Here is a 21,591-nt window from a genome sequence, read left to right as displayed (position 1 = left end):
TGTATTCCTCTTTATTACATACACTGGTGATCTCATGCTATTATTTGTTTCTGTTAAGGAAGGCTGATAGGGGAACACTATACCTTATCCTCCATTTTAAGCATCCATTTCATTGTCAAGGTTGTGTTACTAATTTGGGTCATGCAAGCAGAAACTCCACCTCCTGCTTTTCTGGAAACACCAGGTGAACCCCTCATGCAAGGGAAACTGTGGTTTGATGCCTTTGAAACCTACTTAGGTGCTATAGGAGTACTTAGATTCTGTGCTGAAAGAATAATATATCTACTATTGCACGCCTTGGGGTTGGAAGGGAGAGCTATGTTACAACATTTGCCCAAACCAATTTTGGGGGGAAGAGGACACCAAGGAATTTGTTAAAAAACTCAGTATTAGGTTTGACACCCAGGATAGTTTGATTGTCTTGCACCATAATTTTTCTTTATGTATTGCAACATCCAGGTAAGGATGTGGATACTTACATTACATCATTGAGAAGGTTAGTGGCTGAATGCCAACTTGAAAAATTTGCAAATCAACTGGTAAGAAACCAATTTGTTTGCCACTGCATTGATAAAATCATTAAACAAAACCTGCTAGCAATTGGAAATCCTGCATTGGATGAGACGATTAAGGTTGCTAAGAGTGTGGAAAATTGCAAGTAGCAGCAAAAGAACTAGAAGGAAAAAATAGCAAACCTGTGGAAGCTGTCAAGATTAAGGTTAAAAGAGACACTGGCTAGGAGAAAAATTAAGACAAACATTCAATGACAAATCCAATTAATTGTTTGCACAACAGAATATTTGTCTCCGGTGTGGTTATCGCACACATGCAAAAAGAGGGAAGTGTCCAGCAACATTTTTCACCTGTATGTTGTGCAACAAGCAGGGGCATTTTGCAAAAGTATGTCAATAAAGCAAGAGCAACAGCAGCAGCAAACCGTTAAATGTGTATTAGATAATGATATTCAAAATGAAGGCGAGACATGTTTAACCAAAGACTTAAGAAATATGGTCTTGGTAGAGCAAAGTGATGAGATTAAGGTGGGGAATCCTGAATTGCGTGTTGACCCATATGTTGAAATTATGGTGGGTAAAGAGAAGCTGAAACTGTAGGTAGATTCAGGGGCACGGATCACCATGATCACCCAAAAGTTGTTTTGACAAAGTATGGCCCACTAGGCAGCTTTTACCACCAGATCGCAAGGTGGTAGCTTGTGAAGGTCGTGCTATAAGCCTCTGTGGTTACATTGAAGATATACTGGCATTCAAGGGATGGAACATAGCTGGAAAGGTTTACGTAGCTCACAAAGGGTTGAATATCTTAGGTTGGTTTCACCAAGGTCTGTTTGGAATGATCCTCAGAGCAGGAACAAGGGAACAAGTAATGGCTGTGAGGGATTGTATGGAGATAGAAGTCCTGAATAGATATCCACATGAATTTTCTGGATAATTAGGGAAATATCCAAGGGTACAAACATAAGATAATAGTGAAGGAAGGGGCACAACCAGTAAACCACAAACTTCGAAAGTTACTGTTGGAAAGTGGGTTATTGGTAGGGGCAAATGTAGGTCTGCCACTGGCAAAAAGGGCCACTAACACATGATAGGACTCAGCATAGGTCTTAGAAAATTATTCCTTTGCTCAACCCTTGGTAACGTGGCTGCGAGCAGACAGGCTTAACTTCAAAGACAGGTATGTAAAGCATTCAAAAACACAATTTCAGTAAATAATTAAGACACAACACAAAATAAAAATCCAACACCAATTTATAAAATTAGGTAATATTTTTATCTTTTAAATGACACCAAAACGAAAATAATCCACTGTAGGGAACGAGAGATATGAATTTTTAAAGATTAGTCACTTTCTAGTGCTTAGAAACTAACAGTACCCATTTAAGTAATTTTGTTTTCTCTGTCAGGGACACAACTTTATAAATTGTTCTGAATAATTCTCACCACTGTAGTGGGCCGCCTTCTTCAGCAAGAGGGGTCCAGTTAGAACACCTTCCTGGCGTTCTGCTTGCGGGTCCCAAAGTATCCAACACACAATCCAAGGTTCTGGAATCTCCAAGAGGGTACTTTAAAGTGTGAAACTTCAATTTCGCAATTCACTTGAACAAAACCCTTACAAATCCACTGGTACTACAGGCTTTGAATTCTTTGTGGGGCTGTCCAGGTGAGCTCTGTTAACCGGTAGCTTGCAGGGAGTCCACTCTTTGGCAGCAAGGTAATCCACAGGGCTGTAGTTTCAGAAAGTGCAGTCTTCATAGGTCAGGCCTTAGAGTTCCTTTCACAGCAAAACTTTCCAGCAGGGCATTTCTTGCTTCATTCAGTTTCAAGCATCAGATCTGGAGGGCTCTGCCCCTCTCAGATACTTATTCAAAATTCTCTGGGTCAAGCACCAGGTCACTGCTGACCAATAAGAGAAGGGCAACTCCTCATAGTTATGACCACATCCTGTAGAGTGTGGCATTAGTTTGTCCCAGAGTGCATCATTCTTCCAAATCCATAATGGCTGATTTTCCAGCAAGGAGGTAAGAGCTGACTAAACACACCCCCTGGGATTGCATATTTCCATGGGCTCTCCCCCTACCATCTGCACATACCTTACATAAGCCTAGCCCTGACTCTGGGTCAAGACTGTCCGAGTGGACTGAAACCCAGGCCTCACCTCTACCTTTGAAGCAGATGGTTTACGACTCCACCCCCTGGCCTGGCATTCCTATATACCAGCACACTGCCCTCCCAGCAGAGTGATTAACCTGAGGGGTTCCTTATCAACTCTTCAAAGCAGCCTGGCTAATCCACTTAACCCTGACCAATCAGGGCAGACCAATGGAAGGCTGAATTTGGACTTACAAACAAGAAAGTCTTATAACTTCTTGTATGCACACTTTAGGAGAAATGCAGCAATATAATATTGTTGGATTTACTACTACCATTCTGGGAAGTCTTTGAATGGTCTGGCTAGTCCTCTCCTATCAATATTTATTAATCAATAACTTCCTACCATGTTAACCTATGGGCCATGGGGTTTGCAATATGGAAAATGACTGGGGCCACTTTTGTAGTGCCAGGGCTTATAAAACCATATTTTATAAGTATTTCCCTCATTTCTACAGGACCCTCACCCCCTGTGCACCTAAGGGAGACTTCAGGTGTTCTGAATCTGCAGAAATCATGCAGATTATCCTTACCCAATTCTTCTAGCATCAAAGTCGAATTTGAGAAGCTCTTTAACACAATGTGGGGAGTGAAATGTAAAATTTCACTTTACCCAGGCATATAAAAACTCATTTTATAAGGGCGCTCCTTATAGATAACTGACCCCCCACCCCTGGGTTACCTAGGGGGTGACCCTGGGAGTCCCTAATATGCAATAACATGGTAGGTTTTTCATTTTAAGGGCCCCTACCCCCAAAGTCTAGTTTGGGCACAATTTAAGGTTTAAAAGCCGTCCTGGCCACCAGGGATGCTTTTAAACTGACCTCAGGCTTCAGCACTGCACACATGCAAGTGCAGACAATCTGCTGGCCTCTAAACTGCCATGCCCAGGATACTGGAGACTTCTAGGTAATTTAACTCCCCTGCCCTATTACATACTAGGGGCTTATGGGGTAGGTCATGCCAATTACAGGGTACCCCACCATACCATAGTGTACCTTAGTGTATGTTTGGTGTCTTAACTGTATTCTAATGTGTTCCTTTTGGCTTGGCACCGGCACTGGGCCTGGTTAAACAGAGCCCAGGGTCAGAGTCAGTTACCACCAGTTCCAGTCAGCAAAAAGTTGGCGGGTGTCCAGGGCACAGGATGACTTTGCAACAGTTACCCTTCAACATTTGGAAGGCCTCAGAAAACGAGTTGGACACTTTAGTCAAAACTGGGATCATTGAACACTGTGGTTGTCTCCATTAGCGGTGGTTCGCAAGCAAAATGGGGTACATAGAATAGGTGTGGATTGTGCTACCTAATCAAAGAAATTTGGGTGGATTCTCACCCTTTACCCAACATTAATGAGTTGCTAGCTAATTTAAAAGGAGCAAAATTGTTCACAACACTTGACTTAGCATCAGCTTATCACCAGATTGAGCTGGAACCAAAGTTAAGACACCTTACAGGGTTTGCCTCCTCTTTCGGTACATTTCAGTATTGCGGTATGCCTTTTGGTCTTTCCTCAGCCGCTTTCAACGCACTATGGCAGACATGCTGAAAGGTATTGAAGGGTTGTCCGTTTTCCAGGATGATGTTTTGATTTTTTATCCAGATAGACAAATGCATGATCTGATCTTGGATGAAGAATTGAAGAGGTTCCAGGAGAGAGGTGTGGTATTGAGGAGAGACAAGTGTGTTTTCCTTACTAATAATATCTACATCATCTACTTTCGAGTGATGGAATTACTCCAAAATTTAGTCTAGTTGACTGCAGTGTCAAGACCAAGCCACCTGTAGACAAAGTGAGCCTGAAGACCTTCCTAGGACTCTGTAAATTCTATTCAAGATTTATTCACAATTTTGTCAGTAAATTGAGACCGTTGTCAAGTATGATTACTAAAGGAACTAATTTTGTTTGGAATGAAGAATGTCAAGAGGTTTTTGAGTGGGTGAACAACCAGTTGGTTTCTCCCAAAGTCCCTAAGCACTATGATCCTGATTTACAGTGTTTTTACAGTTGATGCTAGTAATGTTGGTGAGGGTGTAGCGCTCAGTCAAGAAGATGATGGTTAAAGGGGGACTATTGGGTATGCTTCAAGGGTGTTAACTGGTGCTGAGAAGCAGTATTAAGTGATCGAAAAAGAATTGTTAGCCTGTTGGTGGGCAGTGATGAAATTTAAGAATTAGGTGTGGGGCAGGAGGTTTATATTACAAACAGATCACAAACACTTGATTTTTTTTTTTGAACGGGAGGAATTCTAGAGGTTTTACTGCACGTATTGTACGTTTGTCATCCACATTTTTACAGTTTAACTTCCTCACAGTTCACATCCCTGGCAGCAGTAATGGTTGTGCAGATTATCTGTCACGCACGTCTGAGTATGTTGAGGAAGAAAGAAGGGCTGTGGGCAAGTACAATGGGGACTGTTTGGTGGCTGCTGTTGACATACCGGATCTGTGTGCGATTTCTGAAATAGAATGGCACAAAGGAATAGAGGAAGACTTGGTCTTGCAAAGAGTCATGAGATATGTGGAATCAGGGTGGCCTTGTGAGAGGAATCTTAACTTTGAATTTAGAACATTTGTAAAAGTTACTGAAGATCTATCTGTTGAGGATGGGTTGCTGTTGCGAGCAGATAAGTTGGTTCCACCTGTGGTGTTAAGAAAGCTGGTCATAATTCGTGTCCATGATGGTCATTTGGAGTCAACCATGACCAAGAAACGGGTGAGACTATCCTTTTGGTGGCCTGCCATGGATAGAGAAATTGATAAGGTGGTAAATGAATGTTTGATATGCGCAGGGTGTGACAAAACCATGAAGCTATGTACTCCTCCCCTCAGCCCTATTAGTTTGCCAGCTGCTCCCTGGGAGAAGTTAGGGATTAATATTATGGGTTCTTCCCACGAATTGCTGCCTTCTTCCAAATTGACTGGAAGTTAAGTTTGTGGAAGAGGTTATGTCTGGAGTGGTCATTGAATTTCTGAAAGATGTGTTCTTTAAAGAAGGTTTTCCTTCCACCTTGGTCTCTGATAATGGGTCACAGTTCTTGTTAGTTGAGGTAGAGATTTTCTTAAAAACTAGTGGTATTAAGCATCTGAAAAGCTTGTTGTACCATCCCCAAACCAATGGCCTGCTGGAAAGGATGAATATGGTTCTGGAAGAATGTATACAGTGGGCGGTGAGCAATAAATGTGTGATCCCTTATGCTTTAAGGACGATGCTGTGGTTTTATCACACAATTCCACAAGCTTCTACTGGGGTGTCAACTTTCGAGTTATTGCGCGGCCGCATAGCAACTTCGAGTTTTTGCCCTAGTTGGATGAACAAATGAGTCAAACAAGACAAAAGGCTGGATGGGGGCATAAGGAACCTTGTAGAGGTTAAGCAAGCAAAACAGAAAAAGTATTATAATTCAAGGAACCGTGTGAAAGATGTAGTCATAGAGGTAGGGGATACTGTACGTGTAAAGAAAGCTGGACATGTGAGAAAAGGTGAATCTCAGTTTAGATTGCCTGTGGAAGTGGTGAAGGTGAGAGGGAATAGTGTGCAGACAGAAGGAGGCCAATGGTGGAACATCTGCAATTTGGTCAAGGTGGTTAATGAGAAACACAACGGAGGTGCTGAGGTTTCTCATGGCGCAAAAAACATGGATGAAGGGCAGTGTGGGTTTGCTGTAAGTGTTAGGTGCAGTACTAGGCCCAGGAAGCTCCCTGTACGTTTCCATCAATGACACTCCTGTGTGGGTGTGTGTTTAGGCATATTTTCTGCCCGGTCCATTTTTGCCTTTTTTAGTTTCCTTTATTGTCTTTATGACTTTTGTAGTATACTCATTGTATATTGGATGATAATTTTTATCTTCTGCAGTATTGGGGTACTTATGTTACTTTTGTGTATAGTTCTACATCTGTGTTTGCGTTGCAAAGGAAAAACCCATGTAGTGCTCTGCAAGTACTGATAGAGTGTTGAGCATAGAATCCAGCTACTCTGGATTCCATGCTCAAGGGTATAGTTTTGTGAACTGCAGTTGAGGCAGTGATCCTGGCCTTGACGCTTCGTCGGGTGACTTGTTATAACTGAATAAAGTGATTGCATGGACACTTACCTGTCTCTGCTTTCTCAGTTACGACAATTAGATATCTCTCCAAGGGACTTCTACTTATAGCCTGCCTCTCCATTGTGTGTGAGCACCACATCTATTCTAGTTCTAAACATTGGTACCATTTATATAGAAAAATACCTGTAAAGGGTGCATTGTCCAACGTGTTGCCTGAATATTTTGCTAGTCTTATTTTTTTATTTCTCCTTCTGTTAACAAGGGAGTAGGGAGCGAAATAGGACAAGAGGAGGGTAATGGTTGAGGGAGGGTTATATGATACGCGGTTGGTTTCTAGAAGTGGAAATACTCAACTGTGAAATCTATTATATGGAGCACTTTACTTGACTATAGAATGTTGTGATTGCTATAGCTAATTGATGACATACTAAGGACTCTCGTACTGAATGTATTGCTAAACCTTGTATTATGAAAATTCAATAAAAAGACGTTTGAGAAAAAAAATGGAGATTTATAGGAAGTAAGATGCCCTAAAGTCCTTGGTCCTAAAGTGGTCAACATGTTTCTGCCATTGTGCCCATCCGAGTCAACGGCATTCATCAGGGTTATAGATATGACTTAAGCTAAATATAGCCCTCTAGCGGAATGCAAGTGTTTTTAACAATATGGTAAATTACATGCACGAGTACACATATTTAAGACATAAACAAGTGCAGTTATATTAAACTGAGTACTCTAGAAACTCTTCTGCCCCTTTGGGAGCAAGGCCCAGGCGTCCTCAATGTCAAACTCACACCAGGAGATTGCACCTGCAATTAACTCATGGTTTTTGGCACAAGGGCCCATCCTACCCTTCTTCATTCATTCCAGACATGCTCTGACATCCAGTTGAGCGGTCATGTCTTTAATGTTGGGGGCTAGTTTGTCATTTGTAGGTACCTCTAAACCTATTATAATTGTCCTACTCCCTCTTCTCCACCAGTATGATATATTTCTTGTTGGGTAAGAGTGCCTTACGGTAGAAGATGTCTACCGCAGTCCCTTGGAGGCAAAATCTAAATAATGAAAATCTTTACCTAGTAAGACATAGTTATTTACAAATCTTAAATATCCACCCTTAATAATTCATACTATCTCTCTTTAGATTAAATCAAATCTAGCAGCTTCCAGCAAAACTTCAAGTGCGCATGCCCACAGCGCAGTGAGCCAGTATCTCCAGTGGCACCTACAGCTGAGTAGAGTGAGGTGTGAAATGTCATTCACACCTGCCTGCTAGAGGCAAGCATACCAAGATTAGCATCTTTCCTAATACTTTTGTATGTAGGAAGGTGTTGAAGTTGCCAGAATATCGTCAAGTACAAAAGATATACTAATCTTAGTAATTCACTGCTGCTTCACAAGGTATAAAATCTTCCATTGCTCATATTTTAAAAATATAAGCAATAATTATAGAAATATAATTTCTAATGAAAGAATTATGCCCAAAATAAACTTTGTAGCTTCCACCAAATCAACATATGAATTTAGGAAAGATGGTACTCATAGTCTGGGCTTTCTGTTAGATGTGCAACCCACACGGATAGCATGAGACACTTGAGGAACAATGCACCCCCACTGAATTATTATTGGAATCCAAGGATTACCACTATGTCATTACCAGAAGCAAGGGTCTTCAGCCTAATCAATTTTGATGATTTGAACCACAAAACAATGCACACAAAAACAGAAGCAAGTGCGCATCTAAAAAATAAACAAATGATGCAACATTTTATTTATTCTAAAACAAAAATTTTAAAAATAACACATTTACTGGAAAGGGTGGAGTTTTTCTAAATTCAATTGAGGCCACCTATTGTTCATACTATATTAATTTTGATGCACTTGCACTGTGGGGACACCAACTTTCATTTTAAGCCTCCAATTTCACATTTCATCATTTTTTCTTTCATTTTTACAGTTAAAAAAAAATTCCTTTCCATTTTGCTGCTTTATTTATATACACTTTATTATTCTTCAAATATGATTTATTTATTTTTCTATGCAATCATGGACCCACTAAGTAGGTGCTGCGGACCCTTAGGGGTCCCTGGCCCACAGATTACAAACTATATATATATATATATATATATATATATATATATATATATATATATATATATATATATATATATATATATATATATTACCTACTGGCGGTCGCCAGTAGGTATATATAGTTAGGATTTTTTCTCTATGGGATTTTTGAAAATTCTATGTCTAATAACTTTGGCGTTTGTGGACGGAATTGGCTGAAATTTTCAGGAAAATGGCACATTTTGTTTCTGAGCAGCCCTTGAAAATTTGGGGGGGGTTCGTTAAGGGGGGGCCGAGAAAAAAGGGGGGTCCCAAAACGTGTTTTTAACATTGAGTTTTCCATAGGGCGGTTGGCCTCACTTTTAGCCCGAACGGCTGAATGGATTTGCACGAAACTTGGCAAAATTGTAGGGACTGGTAGCCCGATGTGCCTTTTGTAGGTCTCAATATATGTGCTCCAGTGGATTTTGAGAAATTAACGTTTAAAAAAAGATATATATCTGTAACAGCGGACCGGGCAGCGTCCCAGGACGCGTACTTTTCGCGCAACGGAGCTTTGTGAAGCGAAGCTGATTGGTTCTCTGCCGTCTGTCAACATTCCAAAAAGTCCGTAGCGGCCGCCATCTTGTCTCTCGGTAGGATCGAGAGACAAGAGGAGGCCAAAACAAAGGGGGAAATAACCATAAGGGGGCATAGTAGATCCTCGCTGACCCCCTAGGTTTGATGTGGAGGTTTTAAAAGGGCCCCGCGGGGCAAAAAAAAAAAATAATAATAATAATCGAACGGCTGAATGGATTTGCACGAAACTTGGCAAAATATTAGGGACTGGTAGCCCGATGTGCCTTTGCTAGGTCTCAATATATGTGCTCCAGTGGATTTTGAGAAATTAACGTTCAAAAAAAGATATATATCTGTAACAGCGCTCCGCTTCGCGTAACGGAGGTTTGCGAAGCTGATTGGTCATTCTGTCACTGGGCTATAGTTGGGCTACATCTGGCTGATATTTGGGCTACATTTGTTTTTTTTGTGTCTGGCGGCCATCTTTGGGCTACATTGGGCTACATTGGGCTTCATTGGGCTACATTGGGCTACATTTGGGCTCCAACATATATATAGGCCAATGTAGCCCAATATATATTTTTCAAAGTTAATTTTCGTAAAAACCACTGGAGCATATATCTTGAGACATAGCAAAGGCACATCGGGCTACCAGTCCCTACAATTTTGCCAAGTTTCGTGGAAATCCATTCAGCCGTTCGAGCTAAAAGTGAGTCCAACCGCCCTATGGAAATGAAGGAAATGAATGGGTAATTTGTAATTAGCAAATAGCTAATCGCAAACTAGGAATGGTAAAGAATCGCTATTTATTCCTTAAAGTTCGCTATTTAGTAAATGCAAAAAACTTTTATGATACATATGGCTGTTCATCTCTAACAAGATAAGAAGCATAGGGATAGATTTATGATGACTGGCACATCACCAGGGATGTGTTAGTCATTCTGTGCCGCTGTTCCGTCACCTATGGTGTGCTGCATTTACAATGCGGCGCATCATGGGGCAAAAACAGCACAGATGCGTGATGTATCTGTGCCGTAAAGGTGGCGCATTGCTGGAGTTGTATCGCAAGTGTGATGAAGCTCCAGCAAGGGTCGGGGGTGCCCCTGTCGCAGGGTTTCTGTTCTCACACAGAACTGTGGACAGAGGATTGGAACCTCGGCGAATTAGGGTGTCCCAAAACTCACGTTAGTAATCAAAAACCCCTTAGCAAGCTAGGTACAGTGTCACATTGGATATAACAAACTCTCAATGTTTAGACAATCCAGAATATGAACTTATAGTACCTCAGGATACGTGGAACTCATGAACAGTCGGTCGTTATATATTTCTTAGAAACCAGAACATGGAGTTAAGAAGAACACATGTGTATTTGAAATGTTTATTTACTAATGCCGTCTTCTCAGGCGTAGTATCTTAGATAATACAAGTACACATATTATCAGTAGCAAAATTACCAGCATAGTTACTAGTACATAAAAAGCGAATGGTGATAGTATGTTAACATGCTGTAAATGAATAAGAGTTAGCAACACTTATAAGCAGCCGCGGGCCGTGGAGGGAGTTACGGTGAGGCAGGGAGGCGGGGAGGGGGAGAAGCAGGGTGGAGAATACAAGTACACATATTATCAGTAGCAAAATTACCAGCATAGTTACTAGTACATAAAAAGCGAATGGTGATAGTATGTTAACATGCTGTAAATGAATAAGAGTTAGCAACACTTATAAGCAGCCGCGGGCCGTGGAGGGAGTTACGGTGGGGCAGGGAGGCGGGGAGGGGGAGGGGCAGGGTGGAGAGGGCTCCACCCTGCTTCTCCCCTCCCTGCCTCACCGTAACTCCCTCCACGGCCCGCGGCTGCTTATATCTCACCCTCCCTAATACACATATTATATTATTTGCTAAGAAGGTCTCTTTGTGTTGGTTTAGGGCGTGCCCATACTTTAGTGTCTTAGATTTGAAGGAATCACATCAGCATACACCAGCTCTCTCTTCATGTGAACCGCATCAAGTGTTGTGTATGTGTGTTCGGCAAAGCAATATAAAACCCGCCTCATGCCCAGAATTGGCAGAAGTTGCACTTATGTTATGAGTATGAAGTCGTGGAGATCAGACCTCATAACAATTCTGTATCATGTTGTTCTTGAAACTTTAGCACTCGCTGTACAGATATAGTTTAACAAGCAAAGCAGATAGTAGAGCAATAACATATTATTCTCATGTAAACCACGATGAACTACTAGGTTGAAAGCTAAAGCAACAACTAAGTGTCGTGTGCAGAAGTTGCAAAAAAGGAAAAATGGCGTTTAAACCGGTAATGAACCCATGCTAACTTAACACGGTGTAAAGATATCCAGGACCTAGATGACACCTCCCCATGATCCGGAAACGAACTGAATAAGATAATAGAAGTGCCATCTCATGAGAGCAGATTGCAAGTTTATATGTGGACGGTCCGCAAGGTAAAGCATTAAAAACTAGGAAAATTTAATGCTAAAGAAAAATAAAACAGCCAAGTACTTTATCGAGTCTTAAGCCAATAGGCAAGGTAAATAATAAAAACTTGACAAATAAGTCAATGAATTGTCAATGAAATGCTAGTACTCAGCATATCAAACATGAAAAAGGTCTATGACATAACTGTGTATGCAAAATAAGCTGCAACAGCCTCCAATAGGAAGTCACCGTCTTCATCCGAAAACAGTTCAGCCATCCAATTTAAAAGCGGAAAAGAACATACGTGCTCTCCCAGCACCGGATCCTCTATCACCATCAGAGGATAGCTCGGTGGGTTTTCAAGAAAGCTCTGTTCCAAGAAAGACTGTGCTGCCGCCAGTAAATTCCAGGGACCAATTAGTCCATGCATCAATGCCACAGCCATAATCCTTTCGCCAGGACAAACCAACTCGTGAGTAATGATAGGAGTCATCAGCTGATTAAAGTCGACGTCAGGAGAAACCGGTCCGCAGAGACACAAATCAATGGCCCAATCGAAATCACAGGTCAGGCAGTGAAATACAGGCTGGACACAGGTGAAGTAGGAGAATCGAAAAGATAATCCATATGCCGTGCTTAATATCGCCAACGGCATTGTGCCATAATATTCTAGCATGCGATTGCGGAACAGTGTCAGCAGCTGCAGGGCGGGAGGTTGCATAGGAGGGAAATCCATATTTAAAAATGTAAAAAAGCACAAGAGCGTCCGCTGGTAATGCAAGTAAAAATGGCAATCCACGAAGCAGAGTGGAGAAAATAGAATGAAAGAAAGCAGGGATGACTCCAAAGATTTTCTCAAATGAAGTCACGAGACCACTGGTAAGAACTTTAAAAAAGTGCGCCAGGGCCTTTGTGGAGGATGCGTTAAAGATAGTCCGAACCATCTTGCTGAAATTGAAAGGCAAATCTGAATTGAAAAGGGTCTGCACCTCTGTACGGGTGTTCGCTATGTGAAGCACGAAAGTTTCACGGGCCGAACTCAAGGCCACCTCTCTCTGAGACAAAAGAGCTCTTATTCTTGCCATGCCGTTGAAATCTGCTCCCAAGGTTGGTATTTGTGGCCAGATTGAAAACTCCCTATGTTCATGTGTGGGAGGAAATAGAACATTTCTGCAGCAAATAACCCGTTCACTTACTGTTACGATAACAGGAATACTTTTAATTAACCCAGAACAATCTTCATTATTGAGCATCAAATAACTACCATTTTCCAACAACTTGAACGTGGGGATGATAGCAGGAACTGGCGTGCCTTGCAACACGCAAGCCATATTTGGTCGGTGTTTGTTGCATGAACCGTGTAACTGTATGTGCCTACACATTAGTGAATGATCTGGCGTCTCAGTGCATTCCTCTCCATTCAGATAAACTTCTTGATCATCTTTGAAACATCTGTATGTGTATGGAAGCGACCAGACCTCATGAAGAAAAGCACTACCTAAAGGTTCATAACGACCTATTGGTATATATTTCATACAATTTGAAAACTTATATAAAGCAAAAGGCAGCGTTATTAAACCGTGGATAAGGCACGTTGTCAAAAAACCCGCAATCCTCTGCTGATGATGTCACTGAGCATGTCATGAATGATGTAATATGTGACATCATCAGCAGTGGATTACGGGTAATAGTATCTCTAGTTTACTCCCCTATAGCTGTCTTTCTTTTAACATAAGTCTCTGTTTCCTTCCCTTATACTTACTGTTTTTGGTTCGCTTCCGGTTCGCGTACCGGCGAGCGAACTGGGAAGCGAACTAAGAGAAATAGAGGTTGGCACAGTTCCAAATATTGTACCAATTTTTTAATAACGGGGAGGTAGTTCTGAAAAGAACTTTTTTTTTTATTGTTTTTGTTGTTTTATATTTTTTTTATTATTTTTCGGAACATTTTTTTGCTTTTTTTGAATTTTTCTGAACAGTTTTATATTTTTTGGGGGTTTTCTTGGAGGGGGCAATTAAAACGATTCATTGTAAAGGGCTCAACAGGAGCAACAAAACAAAAAAAAAGTATTTATTATTTTGGGCGTTTCGTACAAACTTGCATATGATAGTCAATAGCTCTGTTGATCAGAGTGATGCTTCTTTCTCCGTAGCAAATGAATCCATCGCAAAATACGCAGATGTGTTTTACTTCACCAAATCTCATTTGTATATTTGGCACCATCTCCCTGCCCTCTGGTCCCGTTACTTCCGGTACAACAGATCTTCTGGCCATAATAGGGAGATTATCTAGGTCGTTCCGAAACTGTGCAGCACTGTAGTTGTTAGGATGCCACCTAGTCATATGGCGATGCATTGTGTAGTTTCCGAAACTGTATTTTTTCTCGGTTCCTCTGGACAGTCTATCTTGACATATAAGGCAAGTTACGTATCTTGCATTTACTTTTTTCTGACCTTTGGGAATTTTAAAAAATTGCCAAATGAAGTTTTCTTTCCGGTGAGACGTCCTGGGTTCCTCAGGCAAAAACTGCCTCTCTTCCTGCTCTTCCTCGTCTTCCTCTTCTTCCTCTTCTTGCTGAATTATAACTTGAGCAGGTGGTCCACTCTTCCTTGGATGTGGTGGAGGTGGTGGGGAAGCACCAGCTGAAGCTACTAAAGAAGCCATTGCTCAGTGATCACAAAGGGTCTTTCTCTCACAATGATGAAAGTCAGAGTGAGGAAAGAAGGAGGGATTTTCATCATTTGGGAAAAACAAGAGTTCTCAACCAATGAAAAGTGTTCATTTTAGATTATATGACCTAGTCTTACATCATTAGGAAACCAAAAGTGAAATGAACCAATGAAAAGTGTTATTACCAAGTCACATGACCTGCTGTGTTTACGTTAAGCGCTTTGCAGGGCCTCCCGGTTTGCTTCCAGAAACCTGCGCTTTGCGACTCGCTTCGCGTACCAGTTCGCTAACGTAGCACGTCATATGACGTATCACGCGACAACGTGAAACGTCATGCGGACGGGAGGCGTCACGATGTTGTTTTCTAACGCGGCACTTGCGGTAAAGAAACGTTTACCGGCTCGCGGTCTATTTCGCGGCATCAAGGTCAGCTAACGGGAAGGTTCCCGATTCGCGAAGCGGGAACGAAGAAAAAAAAATATTTAAAAAAAAATTATTCATAAACATATAAAATATATTTTTGGATTTAAAGAAGAAATTAGCTGTTAAAAAACCAATGAAATTCACTGAAAAAACCTTAGGTTATAGACCATATATAGTTAGGAATTAGCATTTACAAAACCTTGAAAATTCACTGAAAAAACCATAGGTTATAGACCATATATAGTTAGGAATTAGCATTTAAAAAACCTTATTTTACTCACACAAAACCATTGAAATTCCATATATAGTTAGTTGCACTAACTATATATCGCGCACCCGCAATCCACTGCTGATCATGTCACATATTACATCATTCATGACATGGTCAGTGACATCACTGATGACATCACTGATGACATCTCAAATGACATCACTGATGAGATCACTGATGACATCTCATTTGACATCAATGACCACATCACTGATGATATCATTCATGTGACAATACAATGCATCTCCTCACATTTTAATATAACCTCTGTTTCACCCAGTGTTAAATACAGAGTATAATTTTTGAAACCATTGACACACCAATACTAGTTACTACATACGTACTCACTGATTCTTACGTCTACACACACATTCACTCATTCACCCATACAATCATTCATACATACAATCACTCATCTTTACAACACTATCATATGCACTCATACACCTATACAGACACTCACACTCTGCCACTCATCCATGGAGTTACTCACACACCTAGTCAGTCCTGTAAAGAATCAATCACACTTCCATTTTCTTGTCTATACAGTTAAACATAGAGCACCTTACATTTTCAAACATATACTAACACATACTTACTTTCTTATACAATCATTGATACAAGTACACATTGATCTGCACAGAGTCACACACCTCCCAGCCAGCCACACACACACTCAGTCTCCCATACAAATACTTGGACAATCAATCAATAACCCATATAGTTAATCATATAGCTACTGATCAACACATGCAGCAGTTTACAGAACAACAGACATAATGATGCACAAATTAAGACAGTTTAGTCACTAACCCATGCACTCAGTGAGACACATTTAATCACTCACTCATACATTCAGTCATGCACCTACTAAATCCTTCGTCCAGACACTTATACATCTACTCATTCTTCAATATGTAAAACATATTTAAACTTTACAGAAACACACAGTCACTGGATGATGTCATCAGTGATCTCATCAGTGATGTCATTTGAGATGTCATCAGTGATGTCATCAGTGATGTCACTGACCATGTCATGAATGATGTAATATGTGACATGATCAGCAGTGGATTGCGGGTGCGCGATATATAGTTAGTGCAACTAACTATATATGGAATTTCAATGGTTTTGTGTGAGTAAAATAAGGTTTTTTAAATGCTAATTCCTAACTATATATGGTCTATAACCTATGGTTTTTTCAGTGAATATATATATATATATATATTCACTGAAACAACCATAGGTTATAGACCATATATAGTTAGGAATTAGCATTTACAAAACCTTGAAAATTCACTGAAAAAACCATAGGTTATAGACCATATATAGTTAGGAATTAGCATTTACAAAACCTTGAAAATTCATTGAAAAAACCATAGGTTATAGACCATATATAGTTATGAATTAGCATTTACAAAACCTTATTTTACTCACACAAAACCATTGAAATTCCATATATAGTTAGTTGCACTAACTATATATCGCGCACCCGCAATCCACTGCTGATGATGTCACATATTACATCATTCATGACATGGTCAGTGACATCACTGATGACATCTCAAATGACATCACTGATGACATCACTGATGACAACATCCAGTGACTGTATGTTTCTGTAAAGTTAAAATCTGTCTTACATATTGAAGAATGAGTGGATGTATAAGTGTCTGGATGAAGGATTTAGTAGGTGCGTGACTGACTGTATGAGTGAGTGATTAAATGTGTCTCACTGAGTGCATGGGTTAGTGACTAAACTGTCTTAATTTGTGCATCATTATGTCTGTTGTTCTGTAAACTGCTGCATGTGTTGATCAGTAGCTATATGAGTAACTATATGGGTTATTGATTGATTGCTCAAGTATTTGTATTGGAGACTGAGTGTGTGTGTGGCTGGCTGGGAGGTGTGTGACTCTGTGCAGATCAATGTGTACTTGTATCAATGATTGTATAAGAGAGTAAGTATGTGTTAGTATATGTTTGAAAATGTAAGGTGCTCTATGTTTAACTGTATAGATTAGAAAATGGAGGTGTGATTGATTCTTTGCATGACTGACTAGGTGTGTGAGTAACTCCATGGATGAGTGGCAGAGTGTGAGTGTCTGTATAGGTGTATGAGTGCATATGATAGTGTTGTAAAGATGAGTGATTGTATGTATGAATGACTGTATGGGTGAATGAGTGAATGTGTGTGTAGACATAGGAATCAGTGAGTGTGTATGTAGTAACTAGTATTGGTGTGTCAATGGTTTAAAAAATTATATTCTGTATTTAACACTGGGTGTAACAGAGGTTATATTAAAGTGTGAGGAGATGCATTGTATTGTCACATGAATGATATCATCAGTGATGTGACCATTGATGTCAAATGAGATGTCATCAGTGATGTCATCAGTGATGTCATTTGAGATGTCATCAGTGATGTCATCAGTGATGTCACTGACCATGTCATGAATGATGTAATATGTGACATCATCAGCAGTGGATTGCGGGTGCGCGATATATAGTTAGTGCAACTAACTATATATGGAATTTCAATGGTTTTGTGTGAGTAAAATAAGGTTTTGTAAATGCTAATTCATAACTATATATGGTCTATAACCTATGGTTTTTCAGTGAATTTTCAAGGTTTTGTAAATGCTAATTCCTAACTATATATGGTCTATAACCTATGGTTTTTTCAGTGAATTTTCAAGGTTTTGAAAATGCTAATTCCTAACTATATATGGTCTATAACCTATGGTTTTTTCAGTGAATTTCAATGGTTTTTTAATATCAAATATCAAAAGCTTTAAAATGTATTCTTCTTTTAATCGAAATGTTATATGTTTTTAATAGAATTTTTTTATGTATTTGTTTTTAATAAAAAAAAATTCGTTTCGCTCCCGGTCCGCGAACCGGGTAGCTTCCCGTTACCTCAATTTGGTGCCGCGACTCGCTCCGCGAACCAGTAAACGTTCTGTTTGCGCAACTGCCGCGTTAAAAAACAACATCGTGACACGTCGCGTAACCGCGACGTATCGCGTTGTCGCGTAATGCGGCATATGACGCGCCGCGTTAGCGCACCCGGAAGTGCTCCGGTGCGTGAAGCGAGGCGCGAAGCGCAGCTTCCCGGAAGCGATCTGGGGCGCGGCGCGGAGCGCGTAACGTAAGCATAACAAGTCATGTGACTTGTTAATAAAACTTTTCATTGGTTCAGTTCACTTTTGGTTTCCTAATGATGTAAGGCTAGGTCATGTGACCTAAAAATAACACTTTTCATTGGTTTAGAACTATTTTTTTCCCAAATGATGAAAGCCCCCTTCCTTTTTTCTCACTCTGTCTTTCAACTTTGTGAGAGGAAGACCTATTTTACTTAATAAGAAATGGCTTCATTAGTAGCTGCAGCTGGTGCACCCCCACCACCACCACCACCACCACCTCCTAGGAAGAGAGGACCACCTCCTCAGGTGGTGGTTGAGCAAGAGGTGGAAGAAGAGGAACAAGAGGAAGAAGAGAGGCACTTTTTGCCAGAAGAGCCTAAGAGGTCTCGAGTGAAAGAGAATTTTATTTGGCAATTTTTAAAATATCCCCGGGGCCAAAAAAAAGTGAATGCCCGCTACGTAACTTGCCTGATATGTAAAAATGATCTGTCCAGAGGGACAGATAAAAAGTATAGTTATGGAAATTATACGATGCATCGCCATATGGAGAGGAAGCACCCTATCAACTACAGTGCTGCGCAAGTACGTGACCTACACGATAACCCTCCACCTGTGGCCATAAGATCAAATGTACAGGCAGTGACGGGACCAGAGGCGAGGGAGACGGTCCCAAATATACAGATGAACTTTGGGGAAATAAAGCAAGTGTGTGTATATTGCGGCCAAATAATTTGCTACAGAGAAAGTAGCATTAATTTAATCAATTTAGCTATTGAGAATCATAATTGTTCAAAACGTCCTAGAAATTAAATTATCTTTTTTTGTTGTTGCTCCTGTTGAGCCCTTTACAATGAATCATTTTCGTTTCCCCCCCCAAAAAAACAAAAAAATATAAAACCGTTCAAAAAATACAAAAAAAGTAAAAAAATGTTCAGAAAAATAAAAAAAATATATAAAACAACAAAAACAATAAAAAAAGTTCTTTTCAGAACTACCTCCCCTTTATAAAAAATTGCTAGAATGTTTAGCACTCTAGCAACCTCTATTTCTTTTGGTTCGCTTCCCGGTTAGCGCGCCGGTACGCGAACCGGAAGCGAACCAAAAAATTTTTTTAAAAAGAAAGTATAAGAGAAGGAAACAGAGAGTAATGTTAAAAGAAAGACAGCTAGAGGGAGTAACACAGAGATACTGTTTAATAGATCTATTTACCGAAGAAAAGATGTAAGTGGGTATAATTGTGAAAAACAAAATAGATAAGGAAGTGAAAGAAAAAATGGAGAGTAGAAGAATAATAAACACGGGAAGTTCCCCGTGGCTTGGAAAACAGCTTCCGTACGGGGCAAGATGGCCGCTGGCAGTCTGTAGGGAGAAGACGCGTTCTCCCTCCGCTCCCTGCTCCTGACCTTGCGAGAATGTCGGCATAAGGACGGCGGAATATTGAAGGCATACACCGGCATCTGTTCTTGTGCCGGGGGTTTTCAGATTGGAGGAGATTGGAGGAGATCTTTTCATCTCGAGTAAAAGCCCGCAGCAGTTTTCAGCAGTGTCTATGTTTTTTACGAAGGCATTAACGAAGGCACTAACCTTTTCGGCATTGGAAGCAGCGCTGACGCGGGCATTGGCTAATGCGCGTCAGCTGATGGTGAAGGCCAGTGGCTGGAGACAACAGCATCGGCAGCGGCGTCATCAGCAGCAAAGCTCAGCGGCTGCCCCGTCTACAGTTTGGCACTTAATGGCGCCGAAGATTTCAAGAGCCTTGAGGGAGGAGAAAGCTGCCTGGAGCGAGCCAGATGCTCCGGCGGCCAATCTCCGAACAAAGAAATGGACACGGACCCAGGAGGAGCGCGAGGACTCGCACGTTGCTGAGCAAGGAAGGAGCATAATGCTAAGTAAGGAGGCTGGCAGCAGCGCGGGGGAGAAACCCAAAAAAAAAGAAAAGAGCAAGGTGGCTCTGATAAGCAAAGTTAATAAAGGAAAAGCGGCAGAACAGGGGAATCTGAGACAGCCACTACTCTCGGAGACCTTTCTCCCTGTCCCTGCAGTTAATTATCATATATCTGTTACCGCTGCACCCCCGCCAAACTCGGTGGATTTTGTAGCTTTAGACAGCAGTCTGCTGTCACCTCGCTCTTCGGCAGAAACTAGCAATTTGGGAAATCCTTGCGAGAAGGCGCATATGGGTGCTGATCCACCACAAGGGGGTATGACACAGGAGAAAGAGAAGAACCTCACAGGGCAGGATAAACAGAGGCATGGAAAGGAGACTGAAATGACAATTGACACTGGCTGCGTTAGCAACGTTAATAATGTCTCAAGCAATATTGATGTCGATGTTGTCAACATGGATAATGGCAATATTTTACAGCAGACTGAGGAAAACACCTCACCTTTAAATCTGGTGACAGATAATATTCTGGTTTTGACAGAAGCATTAACAAAGGCATTAAGGGAGGACCAAACCAGCGCTACCGCTTCTAATCTGTTTGTTGCTACAGGGGGTGATAGTAACGGGCCTAGTATGAGTAACCAGGCTGAGATGGGGAGAAGTGGAAATGGTAATAACAGTATTAATAACATCGGTCCTACTGCTTTGATAACCCTTACTGGTTCCCCAACTGACAAATGTTTTTTCTCTGTAAATGAGGGTGAGGAGGAGGGCGAAGAGGTGGGGGCGATCGGGGGAGGGGGGAGTGAGTCAGAGGACTCCCCTATTGCCGAGGAACTGGAGAGTGATCAGACACTGTCAGGTTTGGCAGCAGAAACTGTAGCTACATCAGGTTCTGGAGAGGTTTCTGACCAAGAGCTATCCGCAAAACGCAAATCTAAAGTCTTGACTAAAAAAAGGAGTAAAACAAAAGGATCCATAAGCCCTGCAACTATTAATGTAGCAAAGAGACTTGACTGGGACTACGCAGCTACGTCGCAGATGTACAATGAGGGTGCTGGTGGTTTGGGTGAAACCCTGGGGTCTTTACGGGTTAATGAGCAGAGTTCCAGGCAAGGCCAATCCGAAATTCCGACCCATAGTCAGGGCCAACCTCAAGGCCATAAGTCACCAATGGGGTTTGAAATGATGTTTTCGATGCTAAAACAAATACAAACTGAGGCAAGGGTGGAGAGCCGTAGAGCTAGACAGGAAAGCAAAAAAATACAAAGCTCCCTACGAAAAGTAAATAAAGCATGCATAGATTTGGGAGGGAGAGTTACAGAGATTGAGGAAAGAACTGGGGTCCTGGAAGACGAAATGAACGGTTGGAAAGAATTTAGACAAGATCAAGAGAAGACCAATAGTGATGTGTTATGGAAGCT

This window comes from Lissotriton helveticus, chromosome 11 (genome assembly GCF_964261635.1).
Source record: "Lissotriton helveticus chromosome 11, aLisHel1.1, whole genome shotgun sequence".
Classification (NCBI taxonomy): Eukaryota; Metazoa; Chordata; class Amphibia; order Caudata; family Salamandridae; genus Lissotriton; species Lissotriton helveticus.
The sequence above is the reverse complement of the archived record's forward strand: the minus strand, read 5'-3'. Positions refer to the sequence as shown.